Here is a 16,174-nt window from a genome sequence, read left to right as displayed (position 1 = left end):
TTTGCAGCAAAGGTAAATATCCATGTACAAATGTCCTCTCAACCCTTTTTCACAATATTTACAATCACTACTTCAATTCAGATTCATTTCTTCTCCAGACTTCCATAATAACTTCCTAACTAAAAGTCTCATCCTCTGCTGCTTTCTTCCAATCCATCTGCTTTACCTCTATCAGAAGGCTTCCTAAAAGCCACCTAAAGTCATTTCCTTAATTTAAAAAACTTCAGTGGATCCCCATTGCCTATAGGATACATTCTAAACATCTTAGCATAGTTTCTTAAACCATTTATGATCTTGCCCCAACCACCTTTTGCTCCTCATGTCTTTCATCCCCCAGCACTCCTGGATCTCACTTACACTCAAGTAACCATTACCCCCACATATGCTAAGTTGTTCTGTAACTCATGTTCAACTGTGAAATATCCTCGTTCTACTTATCCACAAGGATCAGCTCAAAATTGTATTATTCACATCATCATCTTAAATCAACTGCTTCTTGGAGCTCCCATAGTCATTTACCCATTCTTCCACTAGAGCACTTATCACATCACATTGCACTGGAATTATTTGTTTTTTCATGAAGGTAATGTTAGTGAATGATGGGGATGAGTAAAGACAGTAGAAACTATGGCTACCTGCAGAGCATATGACCTGAGTAAGTGAATGTTGCTCAGTTTTGTTCCTTCACCATCTTTGAGCAGGCTTCTTATATTTTTACCAATTTCATACATTGTGAGTCTTGTCAGAAAGTGAAACTCTTCTATAGTGGGAAGACCTTGGTTCCACTAATTAGAAGCACTCGCATGAAATGATTCTGTCCCTCCTGTTGGCTATCTTTAAGGCTGCGACAGTGCAGACATAGGCCACAGCCATTAGGCAGTTCCTCCTGGGCTTTGCTGTGGCACTGTTGGGTGTGTTCTTGTACCAGTTGTTACCTCAGCATCGGGGAATGTCACATTTCACATCTGTAAGTATTCTTCTAACATCTTAGGAAGGTGTGGAAGACTCATATGAAGTACAAAAATGGGGATACATGGGGTCTTGAGCTTTTCCCACAATCATAAGAGTAGGTCAAGAGCAGTCAAGAGAAGGTAAGAGCTGTTGACTCCTCCTGTGGTCCTTACTGAATCTCACAACTTTCTTCCTTGTCATTTGCAATCTGTGACATAGTAACTTGGTTCCATGGTGGAAAGACAGACTGGGAGGGGGAAGGCAAAATCGGGTTTGAGAGGCCCAGCCAAGGGAGCATTTTCAGGAGACAGCTCATCTGGTAATGCTTTGAACTAAGGCGTGGCCTAGATTCTGTGATGAAATAAACAAACATGGTGGATACTAATGGAAACCTGGTTAAAAATCTTAAATACTCTTAGGATAAAATTCCAGATTCTTAATCAAGGTCCATAAGGCCCTGCTTACCTTTCTGGTTTTCTTCCTCATTAATATTCTCCTAGCTCTAATCTCACAGCCAGAGTAATTTTGCAGTTCTTCAAAGTTGTCGTGCCCTGTGTTTATTTTCCTGGGTCATATTTCTCTCTTTCCCTTTGGGATGTGTTGAATGGTGGTCCACAAATGGTATGTATCTTCACATCCTAATTCCCAGAACCCAAGGATAAGGAAATGAGGTCTTTGCAGATGTAAGTTAAAGATCTCAATATGAGACCATACTGGAATACTCAGGGGACAAGGGTCCTTACAGAAGACAGAAGAGAAGAAGACACAGATGTAAAGGAGAACCCCAAGGGGAAAAAAGAGGAGAGACTTGATCTACAAACCAAGGAACTCCTGGAGTCACCAGGAGCTGGCAGAGGCAAGGAAGGATTCTTCCCTAGCATCTTCAGAGGGCTGCAGTCTGCAGACATCTTGATTTCCGACTTCCCACCTCCAAACTATGGGAGAATAAATGTCTGTGGTTTTAAGCCACCTTGTTGGTGGTGATTTGTGGTGGCAGCTGTAGGAAAGTAATGCATCTTTCTTACTCCTTCATCTACAAACTCACTCTCATCCTTCAAGTCTCGGCTTAAAGTTACTTATTCAAGGATGGCTTCTCTGACACCCTAAGCTACATTAAGACCTCCTGCTGTACAGTTTCATAGCAACATGTGACAATTGTAATTGGTTTATTCCTTATCTGGAGTTATGTGATTACTCCTTTAAGGTCAATCTTTCCTCTTTAGACTATAAGCGCTCGTGAACTTACCTTGTTCACCACTTTCTTTTCAGAGTCTAGCACAATATCTGGGGCAGAGTAGGCATTCAATAAGAATGTATTGAATTAATGGCTTTCCAGTAAAATTTGACCAATATGCTAAGGAAGATATTACTGAAGTGGCTAGGAAGTGGCAAGATTCCCATTCCACTGCAAATTCTGTCAGCCAATTGCTTTATTTTACATTCTTAAAAATCTCTCAAAGCATCTCCCTTATTCTATAGACCTAAATCCTAGCAATTACTGAACACTCAATGATGAAACAAAGGGAACTAATGCTGTGCCATTGGGGGAAATGCGTGCACACAACAGGCACAAACAAGTAAATTAGCAGGCCTTGTCAATATCTGTGAGATGACTTCAGGTAAGTTATTTAATTTTCACTGGCTTCATAAGAAAGGCCTGTTGATCTACTTCTGAAAAATCAGCCCTTGGAAACCCTCTGGAGCACAGTTCTACTGGAACATAGAGTCGGTTTGATGGTGCCTGGCTGGTTTGTGCTTTTGTCCACCTCTGTACCAAACTCATAATCCAGTGCTGTTTGTCCTCTGACACAGGAGCAGCAGTCTCTCCAGTTCTGTGCTTAAAGAGGGAGGAGTAGCAGACACATGTCTTCTTGCAAGTCTGCATTTTGAAATCTTGAAATTGTTCTACAATGTTTGTAAAAGGACAGGGAGAAATCATTGAGGGAAGCTAAAGTGGGCAGGCAGAATAAATCCTTTGGGAAACTGGAGTAGGGACCATAGAGTTTATCTAGTTCAGGCTCCAAATTTATCTAGTTGAGGCACCTGAGACCAGATAAGCTCACTGGTTCACCCAAGATTAGTGACCAAGTCAGAACTCAGACCCACTTCTTTTAACTTCTAATTCAGGGCTCTTTTCACACCATCATTTCCTTTATATACTTTAATATCTTGTGCTCACACCTGGACACAGCACATAAAGAATGTAATAGACAAACCTGCATAACTCAGATGCCAGCCGGAGTCCCACCGTCCTTTGAAATTGAAGTGAAACTGGCCTGTGACCTTCATTTTATAGGCATTGGGGATCAACTTCCCCACCCAGTTTTCCCCACAATTTCTTCAGGGGGCTTACCCTTTTATTGATCCCCACTGGCTCTGAGTTCCTGCTTCTGCTGAGTTAGTTCAATGGATGGGTCGTCTGGGTAACCTGTGCATGCATTGTCTTCCTTAGTCTTATCCCTCAGAGAAGTGATTCCCTTACTCCCCCAAATGGCAACATCACAAGGCTGGGTGTAGAGCCTACACTAAGTGAAGGTGTGGGGCCATGGAGGGAGTTTACATTGCAAACAACTTCACTACATCATTTTATAGGTATTTCTTACTGGCCATTCCTCTCAGCAAGAGACACTTCCTGCCATATTACACAGGGCCTTCTCTTTCTCCTCTTCTCTCTCATCCACACTAAATCCAGCTGCTGTTTTTGTGCTGAGAAATTTAGCTATGCCTTTTACTGTCACCTTTCAGACCAAGCTCTTAGGGCCCATCTTCTGCACTTTAATAAGCAGATTCAGGTATTTCCTTAACCAGAAGCAGGCCTCTCTCTGACATAAACTTTTCTAGAGTGGTGTGTGTGTGCACCTGCGCATGTGAATAAACATACTTAAGTGGTTTTAGTTTAACATTCCAAAATCCTTTTAGAGAAGGGTAAGAGCTCAGAGGAGGATTGGGAAAAGAAGAATATAAATGGCTATTACATACAGGTAAGGACCCTGGGGCAGTGCAGCAGAAAAAGGATACGGATCTGAGACAAGAGCAAGACCTAGAGTAAGAGTGGTCTCTGGGGGTATGTGTGTTGGTTGTGGGGCCAGAAGGCCAGGCTCACTGGGAGCAGGAGTTGAGGCTTAAATGGGCAGGGTGTTGGGTGGAGTTTAAGCAAGGACAAGAGGAACCAATTAACCAAGGGACCAAAGCCCTGCACTTCCTCCACTGCAGCTGCGTCTGTAGGCCCTATTACACCAGCACCTCAGGAGGTACTTCAAGGAGGGCTGGGAGTCAGAGGCCAAGGTAGAGTCCAGAGTAGGATTATATGAGGCTCTTCTCAGCAGAGGGACTCAGCAGACCAGGCAGGTGACTGTAGTATGTCTATATGGGGGGGGGGAGGGGAGCTAATGGAGATTCTGGTGGGATCTTTGGAGGAAGAGCATAGTCATTCAGGGTCTTTACTGTCTCTTTCTAAGACATAGATCCAGCCTAATGGGATCTATTCTCATTTGTCTTCAGAAATTCCTCCTTGTACTGTTTCAAATGGTGATAATGATAATCATAACGAATACTCATAAATGCTTCACATACATTTCCTGATGGCAAACCTATGAAGTAAACATTATTTCCATTTTACAAGTGAGAAAACAGGTGCAGAGGGGTTGAGGAGATTGTCCAAGGTCACACAGCCAGAAAGTACTGGAGTTGGGAATTTAACTCAGGATGTTTAGCATCAGAGTCCAAGTGCTAGGCCACTCTACCAGTTGCCTTTGAAAAGCCATTTGAGGCATACTGTATAAGCTTAAATGCAAGTTACCCCCAAATATAAGTCCACTTCATTTTATCAATAAGAAAAATGACAAAATTGGTCACTTTAATCTATAAATTTTTAATTAACTATCAATCTATAATATCTAATTTATTAAAATGATGTAGCATGCTGTGAAGGCAGTGGTGGTCCAGCAGTGGACTTCTAACCCCTTCCAAGGTGGAGAGTTCAATTTCCAGCCAATGCATCCCATGCCCAGCCATCATCCAGCTACCAGAGGGGGCTTGCTCTTGGCTTTGAGGCTGAACAGATTTAAGTAGAGCTTCCTAGGCTAAATTAAGCTAGGTAAGAAAGATCGGTGAACTACATCCGGCAACCAGACAATGAAAACCCATGGATCATAATGGTTCAGTCTTCTTGTGCATGTAATCATCACAAGGTAGGGGCTAACTCACCTGCAGCTAACAACAGCAACAACAAGGTTGTATTATTCAAGGTTCTGAGTTTCAATGAACAGAAACTGACTCTGGCTGATGTGAAAGATAGTGGATAACAGGAAGAACTAGAGAGGAAGGCTAGAGAGCCAGGACTGAGAAAAGAGTCCCTCAGTTGCAAAACTCTTCCTCTGGTGAGTACTTTGCAGACTGGAATTACACTACTCTTGCTGAAGGCACTAGGCCATGGATGCTGGGTTGGCCCTGATAACACAGAAGTACATCACAGGTAGAAGAGTGTACAATCACAAATATACAGCTCAGTGATTGGACACAGAATGATACACCTCTGTGCCCAGTACTATCCCAGCTGCAAAAGTCAGCAAACATTGAGAACAATTTTCCAAATTGTGCAAATGTATAATCCTAAGGAGCTCTGGTAGCGTAGTGGTTACAAATCGGGCTGTGAACCACTAGGTCAGCAGTTCGAAACTACCAGCTGTTCCATGGTAGAAAGATGAGGCTTTCTGCTCCCGTAAAGATTTACAGCCTCGGAAACCCTGTACAGGGTCTCTAGGAGTCGGAACTGACTCCATGGCACGTAACCACCACCACCAACAGTAAGGTAGTAGCATTCCAGCTGCTCTATATTTTTGCTAATCTGCTACTGTTTTCTTCATTTATGCCATCATAGTAGATTTGTAATGGTATTTCATTGTGGTTTTAATTTAAATTTCTCTGACAGAGTTAAGCATCTTAACACAGTTTATTGGTCACTTGATAGTCTCTTTGGTCCATTTCTTTTTCTACTGAGTTGTCTTCCCTTTTCTTATTGATTTGTAGAAATTCTTTGTGCATTGTAGGTGCAAGTCCTTTAACAAATAAGTCCATGGCTTGTGTTTTCCACTCTCTTCATTGTATGTTTAAACAAAAGTTCTTAATTTTAATGCAATTCAATCTATTGATTTTGCTTCCCGTTTTTGTTAATGCTTTCTGTGTTCTTTATTGTTAATGCTGTTTGCAGTAAGAAACTTTACCTCTTCAAGGTTATGAAGATAGTTTTCCTATGTTTTCTTCTAAAAGCTTTATTGTCTTATTAAGGCATTGCTTTTTAAAATAATTTTCAAATATTTCAGTTATGACACTTAACATTTACAATCCTCCCAAGAATAATTACTAAATCTATGTTGAAATTTTGTGTCCTGTTTTAAACAGATTATGACAGATAACTTCCCAAAGCACCAAATACTAGCAATTGTTGAGATCATTTAAGACTAATGGATTGTCTCTAAACATTTTTTATTCAAAATAATATAATTAATCAAGAATTCCAATGGGTAAGGAAAAACTTGCCCTTTATATTTGAGCAAAAATTTGGGCATGCCCTCTTTTGGTTATAAATGACAAAAATTCAACTCCAAACAGTGTAAGGGAAATAATAAAAGAGAAGGATGAAGAGAGAGTTGGGCTGGTCCTAAATCATCCTGTTAGCTGGGAATGACAATATGGGCTGGACCAGAGGCAGAGCTAGATTGAGGGATTACAACATGATGTTGGGTCTCTGTCTCTCCTGGTCATCTGGATAAGTGCTTTTCTCTGTGTTTTGGCTTCCTACACAAGTGGAAACAATGATGGTAGCTAGTAGCTCCAAGACTATATTCTTGTAACTTACAATTGGAAAGAGAGGCCTTTTCCCTGTGCTTGTATATTACATCTCAGAGAAGGCACTCATTGGACGTACTTGTGTGCATGCCTGTCTCTGAACCCACTACATGGAGTATTCTATGATTAACCTTAGTCACATGCCTTGTCCTATGGCAGTGAGAAGAGGATCATTGGGTCACCATGTGAAGTATTGGGTGATTTTCCAGTAGGAAAAAAACCAAATACCAAAACACAAACCCCTTGTTGTGCAATCAGAATAGAACCACTGCATAGGGTTTCCAAGGCTATAAATCTTTATAGACGCAGACTGCCATATCTGCTGTATGTATATTCTGGAGCAGCTGGAAGGTTCAAACTAGAAATTGGATGCTCAATCACTGGATCAACAGGTTCCTATTTTCTAGTAGGAAAGTGAGGCACAATTTTCACATATCCACTGAACTCTATTTCTATTAAAGTGGCAAGAAAAGGAAGAATCTTTCAGTTACCAATGGGTTTTCCTAACCTTTTGCCACATGTCTTTCTTAGAAACTTTTGTATGACAAGAGCTTTGCTAGGTGCTGGGGATTGCATTGCTAGCTGCCCTTGAGCCTGGGTCTGTCATCTCATGGCATCTGTCATTCACAATGGAAGGAATCATTGCCTGGTCCTGCACTATCCCCGTGACTGGTTGTGATCTACAGGGTTCTCATGGGCTGTATTTTGGATTCAAACCACCAGGCCTTTCTTCCTACTTTTAGTCTGAAAGCTCCACTAAAATCTGTTCAACACATAAGCTTTCACTGATCTATGGGCGGTGGCTGTACACAAAGTGTATTGGCCAGAAATTGAACCTGGTCTGTCACTTGTAAAGTGAAGATTCTACCACAGAACCACCAATGCTAAGGGTTATTGTTGTTAGGTTCTGACTCTTAGCAACCCTATGTGAGGGATACGGAGATCAAAAACCACATTTTGTGCCTTTAAGATTCACATGATCTTTTTAGCTGGGCAGATACATCAACAAACAAATGCAATACGTGTAATGTGATGTTTGCATGGATGGAATCCTGTGAAGGTTGCCATGACACATCTGATGGTGCCTGCAGCAAAGTCTCAGAGGAGGAGCAAATGGGGCTAGCTCTTTTAGAAGTGAAGTTTTCTGGCAAAGAAGCAGGGGGAAGCAAAGGTGGATTCCTGGCAAAGAAAACAGTTTGGCAAAGATAGAGAAGCCTAACAGAGTAGGGTATGGTCAATAGATATCCAGGGTCAGTATGTCAGCACAGATGAGAGCATTTTTGTACTGCTGGCTCCATCCCTGCCAAGTGAGGTAAGGGACTAGCATTAAGAGGACAGGTTGTTTTGTTGTTGTTGTTAAGTGCTATTGAGTTAGTTTTCATAGTGACCCTGTATAGGATTTCTGAAGAGTGGCTGGTGGGTTTGAATCACCAACATTATGGTTACCAGTCCAGTGCTTATCCTACAGGACCACACCAAGACTTCAAGGCAGCAGGTGGGAGACAGCATTTCAGGTAGGCAGTAAAACGGAATTCTGTCCAAAGGGTCTGTTCAGGTCTTTTGGAAAACATTCATGGAGAGGCTCAATCTTCCAAGACTTCTTATCAAGCAAAATCCACCGCTGAACTGTTGCTACTTTAAGGCCCATCAATGTGTGAGCTAAATTCAGTACTGCCCTTTCACTGAGGTCTTGCTCCTCTCCCTCTTTTCTCTGTGAGTGTGTGCATGCCTGTGTAGGCCGGGCTTTCTCTTACTTTGAAAGACTGTCTGCTCTGTCTTATGTTGACAAGGAGAAGACATGCTGGGAAAATGTCACAGCTGAATGGTCCCAAGGGAGACAAGTTTGTCAAATGCCAAGTGCATGGAAAGATAAAGGGTCTGGAGAGGTAGTGCCTGCCTAAGTGAGGATAAACTAGGGGCTGGTGCTTCCAAAACAGTCTTAAGTCTTGTTTCAGAGCATGCTAAGGGCAGAAGGCTGTCATTGGGGGAGAAGAGGCTCCTTTTAAGATTCAAAGCCCTGCCCTGCCATCCGCAGGCTCTGGGGATGATAAAGGAGACTGACAGATGAGTTTAGGCTTGGAGGATATGCAGACCCTCCTGGGGTCTAGAAAGAGCAGCTCTTCAACCGGGGAAGGTTTTTGTGAACAGCTGAATCCTCCACAGAGGTTCTGAGTTAACTTTGTAGGAGAGAGAGAAGACCACAGGGAACTATCAACTGGACAGGATTGTTCATGATTCCTTCCCCCATTTCTGTCCTGAATTCTCAATACAGTTTTCCAGGGACCTTGAACTTACCCAGAGGCAAATGGACAGAACCACAGGTACCTGGGTAAAACCACAGTATCTGTGGTTTTGGATTGCAGTTTGGCTTTGTTTTGGATGTTTCCTGAATCAGATTGAATCAAACCCTTGTCCCCAGCATATGATAGGTTGGATTCTATAGGAAGTAATGCTCCTGCATTTTATAGGGGGGAATGGGAAGACTCTCTTTACTCAATATTTTAGAGGTGATCATAGGAATTCTAAGATGGTTGTTATTCTGCAAAGAATCAACTCTTATCTCTTTCTTCCCCAAACATGCCAAACACTAAGTTTATTAAATGAAGGTCAGGCCTGTCCTCAGCTCAGCTCAGCACAAGTGGTTTGGAAGTTCTACATATAGACAGAAATGGGAGAGTAGAACTCAGGTACTAGACAGAAGACAGCACCAACCACCCTCTGAAAACACTGATTCAGATAGCTACTACTCCCTTTGATTCACAGGCATTCCCCAAAGTTATGAAGTGCCAGCTCATGGGAATAGGATAAGGGGCATTTTTGAAATCATTCATTCATTTGATGGACATATTCTAAGAGTTTATTATGTCACATACTAGGAACTTGTTGTTAAGTGCCATTGAGCTGGTTCTGACCCATAGAGACCCTGTATAGGGTTTCTAAGGAGCAGTTGGTGAGCTTGAACTGCCGACCTTGCAGTTCAAACAGACATTGCAGTCCAGTGCATTAACCCACAGCACCACACCAGGACTCCACTAGGAACTTAAGGGATCTTTAAAAAGCAGTTATACATGACCTCTGTCTCACAGATTTATAGGAAAAAGAAGACACAGACAAATAAGGAGACTTTGATGTTAGAAGTGTTAAAAATAATAAATGCTTTTTGAACATGAGATTTGAACTGAAATTCTGAACAATTTTTCTATATGCATATAGGGGGACCATTTTGATTCCAGAAAACAAAACCAAACAAGGTACAATGAGGCTTTATAAAGAAAAGGGAGAAATGGAGGGGATTGGCCATTGGTGACCATTGGTGACTGAGTGAGTGAATCCTACTTTCCTCCCCTTTACATATATCAGCTGATAGCACTTTACTTCTGGCCCAGTTGCTAATAATTTGGCTCTCTACCCATTGGCGCAGTGGCTCCATAGGATACGCTCTGGACTCTGAAGCAGAAGGTCTGCAGTTCAAGCCCACCAATTGTTCTGAGGGAGAAAGATGAAGCTTTCTGCTCCTACAATGATTTAAAGCCTCAGAAATCCCACAGAGGGTTGTTATGAGCCCAAAATGACTTAACACCCTTTAACAACAACATCAACAACCCACCATGGATTAGGCATTGGGCTGCTAACTGCAATGTTGATGGTTCAAACCCACCAGCTCCTCCACAGGAGACAGATGAAGCTATCTGTTCTCCTAAAGATTTAAAGCCTCAGAAACCCTATATAGGTTTGCTATGAGTCTGAATCAACTTGATGGCAGTTTTTGTTTTTATCATATACAATCATGAGACTTTTTAAGGTTTAAATTAAGATGTAATGGTTTGACAACTATGCTGCTCTTGTTAGGTACTTTCGAGTCAATTCATCATCAAAAAGAAGATTTCAAGGTCCATCTTTAAATACAATGCTGTCTATGATAGGATAATATCCATATGCCTACAGGGAAGAACTGGTGTGGTGTTGTGGGTTAATGTGCCAGACTGCAAAACCATTTGAACTATAGTGGTTCAAGCTCACCAGCAGCTGCTCCTCGGAAACCCTATACAGGATCACTATGGGTCGGAATCAACTCGATGGCACTTAACAACAACAACAACAACAACAAGGAAGACCAGTTAATACCACTATTATTAAAATTTGCACAGTAACCAGTAAGGCCAGTGATGACAAAATTGAAGAATTCTACCTGGAGTTAGAAAACCAAAAAGGATGAACATGCTCAGAATTTCTCAAGCTGTGGGAACTAAAGAAAAAAAAAAAAAATCAAGCCTCAACTTGCAATATTGAAAAATATTATGTGCAAAGTATTGAATGATGCAGAAAGCATCAAAAGAAGATGGAAGAAATAGAGTCACTGTACCAAAAAGAAATGGTCAATGTTCCATCATTTCAAAAGGTAGCATATGATCAAGAGCCAGTGGTACTGAAGGAAGAAATCCGAGGTGCACTGAAGGCACTGGTAAAGAACTAGGGTCCAGAAATCGATGGAATACAAATTGAACCCTCTCAACAAACTGAGGCAGCACTAAAGGCAACTGAATCATCTATTTTCTCTACTTTTGTTTGTATATATTTTCAACATGTTTGGTAGTCTGTGTATTCCCTGAATTAGTGCCCTCACATTTGTCCCTATTTTTTCATTGATGGCCTTCATAATTCTGGGATTCACATTTCGGTCTTTAATCAATGTTGAGTTGGTTTTTGTATAAGGCGTGAGGTGAAGGTCTTGTTTCAGTCTTTTGCATATTGCTTTCCAGTTCTGCCAGCACCATCTGTTGAAGAGACTAATCACCTCCCCATGTGATATATTTAGGTGTTTTGTCAAAAATCAGTTGGCTGTATGTAGATGGGTTAATTTCTGGATTCTCGATTCTGTTCCATTGACCTATGTATCTTTCATTGTACCAATACCAAGCTGTTTTGACCACTGTAGCCATGTAGTAAATTTTGAGTTTGGGGAGTGAGAGGTTTCCAACCTTATTCTTCCTCTTAAGCAGTGCTTTGCTTATCCTGGGTCTCTTTCCTTTCCATATAAAGTTTGTGATTGTTTTTTCCATCTCTTTGACGAATGTTGTTGGACTCTGGATTGGGATTGCATTATATGTGTAAATTGCTTTGGGCAGTATTGACATTTTCACAATGTTAAATCTTCCTATCCAGGATCATGGTACATTCTTCCATTTTTGTTTGTCTTTTTTGGCTTCTTATAGTGCTCAGGCACCCCCTCTAGTCACCAGAATGGAGGTGTGCAAACAGTAGGGGGTGGGAGGGCAATGACCAGATGTCAAAAAAAAAGAAGAAAATCAGAACAAAGCAAAACCGATAAAGTGTATTGTTCATCTTTGCCCCGAGGTTCCCACCATGTTTTTCCGTGGTGTGTCTACTTCCCAACTTGGTCTTGCCATTTGGTCTCACCCAATATGTTGGCTCTGGGCCTCTGAGCCTGGCAGATTCAAAAGTACGTGATTTCTTATTTCAGCTTCGAGTTCCACTAGCTATAAGCCTTCAAACTTTTAAAATATTCCTATCTCTGTGGTTCTGAGTTTTGGAGCTCTGCCCTGAATCTGCTTTGCCTGGTATTCTGTGGTATGGCTGATGGCGAACTTCACTGCACCTCCACCCTAGCCGCCATCAAGCCTCACCTCCACTTTTGTTTTTTGTGAGAAAAATCTGACTATGTTTTCAAACAATTCATTTTGGGTGAAGTTCTGTCTGTTTCCTTCCTTAAAGGATGTTGAAATTTGGACCTGTAGAAATGAACCAAGAGGTAGGAAAAGCATAATAAGTAGTTTGAATGAAGACTAAAGGCAAGAGAGTGTGGGATCTAAGTAAAGAACAATAAGAGTAGTTTAGGTGTCTTGGTTTGACATTGTAGGATAAGCACTGGACTGCTAACCAATAGGTCAGTGGCCCAAACCCAGCAGCTGGTCCTTGGCAATCCTATACAGAGTCACTATGAGTCAGAACTGACTCAATGGCACTTAACAACAGCAAGAAAGGTTTAAGGTGTCCTAGAGTCCTGGTGTGGTACTATAGGATAACGCACTGAACTGTAAGGTTGGTGTGAACCACAAGATAGTTCATACTTACCAGCTGCTTCTTGGAAACCTTATACAGGGTCACTATGAGTCGGAACAGACTCAACAGCACTTAACAACAGCAAGTGACATAATGGTTCAGCACTCAGCTGCTAACTAAAAGGTTGGTGGTTTGAACCCACCAGCCACTTTGCAGTTCTTTTCTAACTATACTCATATGATCATCATGAGTCTGCATGGATTTATCAGCACACAACAACAACAAGAACAGTTCAGCTGGGCCTGCTCCTATTGAAAACAAAGACTAAATTCCTACTCCCCACCCTATGCAAAACAGAAGGAAACTCTGCCCTATCCTGCACCATCTTCAAGTTGTTATTATATTTGAACCCATTGTTACTGCCACTGTGTCAATCCATCTCATTGGGGTGGGGGGCTTCCTCTTTTTTGTTGACCCTTCACTTCATCAAGCATGATGTCCTTCTCCAAGGGATTGGTCCTTCATGACAACAGGCTGTAAGTATGAGCAACCGTCTTGCCATTCTTACTTCTAAGGAACATTGTGGATATACTTCTTCCAAGACAAGTTTGTTTGTTCTTCTGGCAGTCCATGGTACTTCCAGTATTCTTCTCTAACACCATATTTCAAATACATCAATTCTTCTATGTCTTCCTTATTTCTTATTCATTGTTCAACTTTCATATGCATATGAGGTGATTGACTTGGGTCAGGCATGCCTTAGTTCTCAAAGTGATGTATTTGCTCTTTAACATTTAAAAAAGATCTTTTGCAATAGATTTGCCTAATGTAATCTATTGTTTAATTTCTTGACTACTGCATCCATGAGTGTTGATTGTGGATCCAAGCAAAATGAAGTCTTTGACAACTTCAGTCTTTTCTCTATTTATCATGCTCATGTTATTATTTATTCGCCCAGTTGGGAGGATTTTTGTTTTCTTTTCATTGAGGTGCAATCCATACTGAAGACTGTAGTCTTTGGTCTTCATCAATAAGTATTCCAAGTCCTCTTTGCTTCCAGCAAATAAGGTTGTGTCATCTACACATCACAGGTTGTTGAGTCCTCTGAGTAGTCATAGCTGAACTGAGTGTAGGGGTGGGGAGTAGGAATCATTAAAACATGAATGGGCAACAGTTTTGCAAAGTCTTACTATCCAAGTAATTATTTAATTTCCTTTCATTTTATACAAAACAATGCATTTTGAGAGATTCTGGTTTTGAGAACATTGTTTGGGTGACTCTGAATAGGCAGAGAAAGGTTGCTAGTGATGGAGGATGTTTATTACTTTTCTTATGCCAGCAATAATAGTCCTAATTGTACAGAGAAATATTTTGATACATACTTCCAAGGTCATTCAGCCACAGAGAATAAGTCAGGTGGTGGTCTCGGATAATTTTCCAGATCTGCAGTGTTGATTTTGTGAGTGCTCTGTTTGTCACTGCATGCACACTCACTTCATAAGAGCCCTCTGTGATAGGAAGTACATACGGAGTACAGGAACAGTGAGTCCCAACTAATTTAGCAGCCTGACTGCTCTCAGCAGTGGTGGCTAATAACCAAGCTAGAAAGCAGAGATGATTTTAAAGAAAAATAATCAGTGAGAGTGAGTTGGAAGAGCCCAGTACCAGACCAGTTCAGCAGGTATGTTCTGGGGAAGCTGTGATAAGCCAAGAGGATTCTCTGTTTTAGTTTATGTTGGGAGATTCCATATAGATAAGATAAGAAGGATAAGTCAGAGCGCTAACAATCACACTCATCTCTCTTGTTGCTTGCTGGCTACCTAGAAGTTCTGACCAATTAGCCTGGGCTTCTCTCTGCCTCTCATGCTTGCCAGTGCTGCTAATGGTGGTAAGGTCAAGAGGCTATTCCTCATTTCAGCATTCACCTCATCACTGTCCCACTCTACTTACTAACAGTCAGCTCTGCAGTTGACACTTCTGGGAAGGGAGCATTACCAAGAAGGAAATGGAGGTTACAACAGTGCAAGTGCTGGCAAGAAATAAAGGATTAGAGGAGACGAGGTGCTCCATTTATTTTTGCCCATGCTGTATGGAAACAGGGCCTTGTCATACAACAAGGGAAAATGCCCCACTATGTATCTCAGTCCCATGGCTAGGATCAGAAGGTCTTAAGTGTTCCTTCTAATATGCATATGCTCTGACTCTGTGGATTACTGACCTCATCAGTGTTCGTTTTTATTGACTAAAGAGAATGAGGCAGGGGTACCAGGGTCCTGAGGAAGCCCTTTTCTGTCCAGAGAGATTAGGATCATAGTTTGAGAAGAAAAATAGACAAGACAAATCCTGCCTAGTTTTCTGAAAAGGGTGGGTGGGTGGATTTTGGACCTGGTGGCAATTTAATTAACTGAGAAAAAACAAAGTCTTTCTCTGCCTTAATTTTCTCAAGTGTGAGTCAACAGACAATTCTGCTTCCCACTGTTTGGATGGACAAAGGCTGACCTCTGTATAACCAAAGTATGTGGAATGGAGAAGGAATGTTCTACCTTGGTGTATTCAAGATTTAAAAATTATTGTTTCCAGTTTTGTTTTGTTTTTTTTAATTAATGGTGAATTCCATATCTCTTTGGCTGATGTAGTTTAAATTATTAGCATTTCACCTAGACCAATAATCATACAAATACATAATTCTCATCTATAATTCATTCTTCTACCCATGCTCCTCCCTTCCAACCAAACAAAAACCACTGCCATCGATTCAATTCTGACTCATAGTAACCCTATATAAGTATTCTGAGGCTATGAATGAATCTTTAAGAGAGAAGAAAGCCTCATTTTTCTTTCTCCCTTGGAGCGACTGGTAGGTTTGAACTGTGCCCTTGTGGTTAGCAGTCCAGTTAACCTATCTTGCAGCACCAATAACAGAAGTTTTAAATATGTGTGCCCAGGGCAGGGCAAAAGGAACGGATGGATTCTCAAGTGGTTCCCACATGCAGTGGTTGGAACAGCTGCATAAACTGCCATGATTGAGGGCAAAGCACAGTGTCTTACATGTAAGAGAGTTTTCTCTACGAATACTTTTGGGTTTTTTCTAAAAAGAGAGAAAGAAATTAAGGAAAGAAGAATAAAAGTACATACTCAGGTGACCATGTTCGTCACTGATAAGGGGAAGTAAGGGGAAAATAGCAATGAAGCTGAGAGCTAAGCCCTACAATGTTCAATAGACTCCTGTGAACCCGGGTGGAGAGCTGGTTGCACAGCAGTGTGGCAAGACCTGGGGACTCTTGGGCTCAGAGTCAGTGACAAAGCCACAGAGGACTAGAGTGGAGAGTGAAGCATCCAGCTGATAAGAAGAGAG

This window comes from Chrysochloris asiatica, unplaced genomic scaffold, assembly GCF_000296735.1.
Source record: "Chrysochloris asiatica unplaced genomic scaffold, ChrAsi1.0 scaffold00086, whole genome shotgun sequence".
NCBI classification, from domain to species: Eukaryota; Metazoa; Chordata; class Mammalia; order Afrosoricida; family Chrysochloridae; genus Chrysochloris; species Chrysochloris asiatica.
Note: the sequence above shows the minus strand (reverse complement) of the source record.